The sequence below is a fragment of the Pyrgilauda ruficollis genome, unplaced genomic scaffold (assembly GCF_017590135.1).
Source record: "Pyrgilauda ruficollis isolate IOZ18807 unplaced genomic scaffold, ASM1759013v1 scaffold24, whole genome shotgun sequence".
In the NCBI taxonomy this organism is placed as follows: Eukaryota; Metazoa; Chordata; class Aves; order Passeriformes; family Passeridae; genus Pyrgilauda; species Pyrgilauda ruficollis.
In genome coordinates, this window is record NW_024523648.1 from 8,247,243 (window position 1) to 8,253,127 (window position 5,885).

The following is a 5,885-nucleotide window of genomic DNA, read 5'->3' on the forward strand; positions in this document are numbered from 1 at the left end:
CAGCGCCGCCATGGCCCCGGGCGGCGGCGGCGGCGGCGGCGGGAGCGGCTCCCCCGGGGCACCCCCTGCGAGCGCGGCGCGGGGAGGCGCCGGCCCCGCCCGGCTGCACCAGGCGGAGCGGCCGCGCTCAGCACCCGCAGCCCCGAACAGCTCCGACGGGCCCCGCCCCGGGACCGCCCCCCACAGCGACATTCCTTCGGGAGGCGCCGTCATAGGAGCAGGAGCGAGGGGGTCAAACTGGAAGAGGGTAATTTTAAGATTCATGTTAGAAAGAAGTTCTTGCTGTGAGGGTGGTGAGGCACTGGAACAGGTTGCCCAGAGAAGCTGTGGATGCCCCATCCCTGAAAGTGTTCAAGGCCAGATTGGATAAGGCCTTGCACAATCTAGTCTAGTTGAAGGTGTTCCTGCCCATGGCAGGGGGTTTGGGATTAAATGACCTTTAAGATCCCTTCCATTCTGTGGAAGCCCTTAAAATTCTGTGATTCGACTGTTCTCTGACTCCACAGGGGGTTGGGTAGGGGTCACTGAAACTGCTGGTGGTTCTGTGAACCTGAGGAAACAAAAAAGAAATTGCAGAAGACTCCATCCCAGGCATGGCATTTCTGTTTGGAAATTACTAAAAAAGAAAGCCAGTAATCAAAAACATAATGTGCAAAGCTGTGGCCTCCTGACCTGCAAAAAAAATATCCCAAATAGGATCTTAACCACCCAAAACAATGGTGAAGAAGTCCCCATGCAAGTTTTTTCAGTCTTTGCTAAATGGGTTTCAGAGAAATACTTGCAATTAAATTAATCAGTTTTGCATCTGTCACAACAACATCTGTTTTATCATGAAAATATTGCTGATTCTGTAACACAAATTATTAACTATTACCCCTGGAAATCAGCAATCCTTCAAAACAGCTGCTTTATTATTTTTTGTCAGATGCATGGAGCTTCAAAGTGCTAGAATGGCACATTGAGACCTGTCGACGAGCACTGAAAAGCATAAGCTTGCCTGTAAATGTAGAGAGGTGGTGATGGATTTTGAGCTGCGTACTAAGGGATGTCGTAACAGGTCAAGTGATAGCTCTGTGTTTTCATTTTCATTTGGTTCATTCTTCCAAGCATCTTCAAGCAGACTCATTCATTTCGTTAATTACTGGAAAAAAGCTTAATAGCTGCCTCAAAAATATCATTATGTCAGGATGCTTAGAATAAGTAGCAAAAAAAAAAAAAAAAAAAAAAATTATTTCAGGATGTTTAAAAAAAAAAAAAAAAAAAAAAAAAAAAAAAAAAAAAAAAAAAAAGACATATTGGAATTGTTTTAAGACATCTTTATATTCCTTCATATTTTTGGCTTGTTTTAGGCCATGTTCCCAGCATAACTCAGAATTGCCTCCAAAACAAATCCACTTTAATATTCTGCTATCATGGAGTGATTTCGTGGGTGTTGCCCAGGAAATTCACATGCAGCTTGTAGTTTGGATTATGATTTCTCCTCCTCCTCTCCCAAATCACAGAACTGTAGTTCAGTGATTCATTGAAGCATGTTGGCCTGTCAGCAGTGCAACTGTTGAAGACTGATTTTTTCTGGCTATGTGTGCTCTGGGCTTTCTAAATTTCTATAAATTGTATTTTTGACACTTTCAATTTCCCGTCAATTTTAGTTGAAACTGATCAAAACATTCAAAGATTACAGGAAGATGGAGAAGCTAGACAGTCAGATGATATAATCCTCATTTTCTTTGAAAATCAGGCTAAAATGCCACAATTTTATTTTTAGGAATATGTTGGAGAGGTGATTAATCTATTCATAACAGAGGTACTGACTGTGATGCACTAATTTGCTAGAGATGACACTGGTTTGCTGCTGCTCTGATTTTGTACCCTCTGACACTGTAGGAATGTAAAAAGGTAAAAGACTTTAGAAAGTGCAAAAAGGCCTCAGAAAGTAGACACAAAGCTAAGAAAGGCTGGGAAGTTTCTAAACCTTCTCATGGGAAATAAGAAGTTAAAAACCAAGTGAATACATTTATATTTATCATAAAAAACAATAAAGAACAAGAACTTATTGATAGTTCAAGATGAGAGAAGTTCTAGATACATGCTTTGCAAAGATAGAAGAAGTTTCCATCTTAAATAATGAATTATTGTGTATTGTTTGAGGTTTATAGAAGTCCTTTTGTTAATGTTAAACACACTTGGGTCCTTTTCTTATTGGTTAGAGTATAATGACTTTACACCTTTTCTTTTATGCTATTGGTTCAAAGAATATGTAGAGAAAGGCTTTGCATAAGCTACCATCTTGTCTCTGATCTGGATTTGCATGAATGTTATATATTCCTGTGTCTCTTGCTTTTTGCTTGTATGATACAGACAGATAATAAATCCTAAGTCTGCAACCAGTCAGGGTCCCATCCCGTTTGTGAGACGTGGACCGATCTGGCAGATTGGTCTTTTTTGCTTCCAGAATATAAACCAAAATAAAGCTCACACCAGCACGGTGCACACTGAAGATGGCAGAGGAAAAAATGCACCAGGTCATCCCTACTCAGAATGATCAAAAATTTGGAACTACAATGTTTGAGCAGAAGCTCGCTGCTCTAGATCATCACACAGCCAGCGTTGGTTAGTGGGGGCCCATTTATAGGGCACAGAGGGTTGCTCATCCCATCATCCATGTTGCATCCAGTTCTACCAGAAAGTTGATCCCTGGTTTTCAGAAGTGGAGACACTGAAGTAGCAGGTTCTTGCAGAAAACACAAAGAAAAATGATAACTTTCTAACTCTTTATAGTGAGGAAGCTGTGGTTGGGAGATATCTCCAAGGAGAGTAGACTCTTGTTCAAGCAGGTGAGCATTTAAAAGATAAAGAAGGATTTGGCTAAAGGGTGGTCACAGTCCTATTGCCTTCCTTTAGTGTCACATTTACCGGTTTGAAAGTTAGTAGGATCCTCATCCTAAGTTAGGATAAAGATGGCATGCTTACATTTTTGCGTGGAAGTGTTGATACCACTCTCTGATTAGCTTCTTGAGCAAGAATTTCTAAGTGCAGCAGATTTTTTTTTTTTTTAAATTGATGCTGGAGGAGAACTTGCTTTGTTGCCCAATTTTCTTGGCTCAGAATGTGTATGGTGAGAAAGATGGCATTTGTAGTCATGCTGAGCTTTTTTCAGAAGGTGGCAGCAGGTTATTACTTATATACAACAGATTGCTGCTAAACATCAGTGTCTGCCTAAGGGAAATCATAGAATTCATAACTACTTATATTTAATTTTGCATTTCTTTACTGGATCATTGTTGTGAATGCCTCAGCTTTTCTTTGGGTTTTGGAGTTGCAGATCAAAACTAATAGTTGGCTTATAGTAACACTAAAAATGGTTCATTCCTGTCTCTCATCAAATTGAAATTTTGGGATGGCTGATTTTCATGCAGAGGGCCTTAGAGATTCATAAAGATATTTGTCAGATTTTACTTTTTTTTTGGTTTTTTGTTTATTTCTTTTCAAAGGATACATGCATGTACCACAGTTTATTGTCCAAAATGTCCACTTCATCAGGCGTGGGACAGCTAAAGAGACTGTTAGATTTCTTTTCCAAAAGTGGAGATTAGACTACACATATATTCTTTACATCCAAACAATACCTGGCAAAATAATACAGGATTTCAGAATTAATGAATATTCATGTTTCCAACCATCTGTTGATTAGTTTCAATCTCTATTCATATTCAAAATTCATAAAATAGCTGAAACTATGGGAATAGAGTCTGAGTGCATCTGCTTTTCTCTTCCTTTAGTTGATTTTTTCCAAAGTAACAGAATAACAGGAATTAAAAAAGCAGGGGACAGAAAGGCAATGGAGTAGGGTGAAAAGAAATGGAATATGTAGAAAGGGAGCAGGAAGAAAAGGCAAAGGTTATATCTAGGCTTCCTCATCTGAAGTGCTTTCCTATGGAGTCATGATTTTTTTTTTTTTTTTTTTGGTTGTTGTTGTTTGGGAGTTTTTTTGTTGGAATATGTGCACAGAAAAAGAAACATATCTTCCTTTTCATTTGATGTCTTCCAGACGCTCTGCAAACAGTAAACACATAATGCAAATGTGATCTGCAGAAAATGTGTTGTCGGCGTGATGTTATCATTAGACACATTTTCTCTGCTCCAGTTTGCTTGTGAGAATCTGTCGAGTAAACACCCGTGATAGATACAAATCAGCTCAGATGCTGGAGTGGACTGTTGATTGACAGCTAAGTTTGAGCAATTTGCCCACGAATGAATTGAAGTGATAACCTTTTCTTTGCAGCTTGACAATTCAGGTTTCTGACCGTGAGAGTAAGAGCAGTTCTGCGTAAATAACAGAAGATAGGGTGTTAAATGTTAGAGTGGAGGCAAAGGAATTAACTCAGGTATTAAACTCAGGTTTTGTGTTTTGTCTTTTTTAGTATTTCACATCCCTCTCGAGCAAAATTGTGTAATGCTGTGGTACCAGTGCTATGCAAACAGCAGGAGGAATAGTTTTTCAAATTCCAGAATGAAAAACGTAAATGTGATCCTGAAAATGCTTCATGTAATATTGATTTTATGAACTTCCCATTATGATGTAAATTAAAAAGGTATGACAGGTTCCAGCTTAAGATGGTTTTCGTCCAGGTATGGTAAACCTGTTTTCCTTGCCCTTTTAAAGGAGAGGAAAACAGCCATGCCCTGTCTTTGGAATGTGTATGAGTATGAGTGTGTATAATTGTGCTTGTCTTTCTACTGCTGTATTAAATACCAGTGCACTAAAAATGAGAGCTCTCCTGATTTATGAAGTGGAGTGTTATTAACAGTTCCCCTCCTTTCGATATGCCTGACTGCATTTGTGCCTAACACAAAGCAAGTATTTTACTACAAAACTGGGAAGGAGACAGAGAATGAAAAAAAAAGGCAGGAGATTGCGTTTTAGAGATGCTTCCCCACTAGCAGCAGAGGTGAGGATCGGGCTGAGGCGTCAGGTGATTGCTTTAACGTTACGTTCATACGTGCTGCGATTGCTTCTCTGCCCAGATACTGCATAATCGACTGCACAGCATCAGCCAGGCACCACGTGGTATCAGCACAGATACGCTGCTGGCAAAGGCACTGAGGTTCTGCTGCTGAGATAAATATTCCTAAAAAATAACAAAAACCTCTCCTTGTAAAGAACAAGGACGGGTAGGGGTGAGAAGAGGGGAGCCATTTCTGTAAAGTGAAGTTAGCAGTGTTTATTAACTGGTGTAAGGTGAAATTCCCTCTGAGGTCACATAATTACCATGCTCCTTGCTGCCTTCTCCTAAGTCATTACTAGGGAGAACTGACTGTTTCACCAAACTCAAAATCAGGCAGGGTAAAAAGAGAGGTAGGGTAAAGCTAAGCAAATAAATCCTAGTATTGCTGACAGAATAACACTACTCTTACCACATATCTTTGCTGGATCTTTGAAAAACACATTTCTTTTCAACTGGAATCCACCAAATAGTCCTTCAGCATCCTTCTGGTCAGTGCAACAGCAGTGGCATCTGCTTCTTGGGGCATTAAACCTGCAAAAACACATTCTGAAAGATGAAGGACAGTTATTAAAAAAAAAATAAATAAAGTACTTCTCAGGGAAAAGGTTAGTTAGGATTAGAGCTGCAGATTTTTACCCTGAATTTCAGCCAGTTCTGTAGAAATAGGTTACCAATGATTTACAAACAGCAAAAACCTAATTTAACAGCCAGAGCTCCTAGGTCAAGCTAGGAGCAGAAAAATTGAAGTGGAGTGTTATTAACAGTTCCCCTCCTTTCGATATGCCTGACTGCATTTGTGCCTAACACAAAGCAAGTATTTTACTACAAAACTGGGAAGGAGACAGAGAATGAAAAAAAAAGGCAGGAGATTGCGTTTTA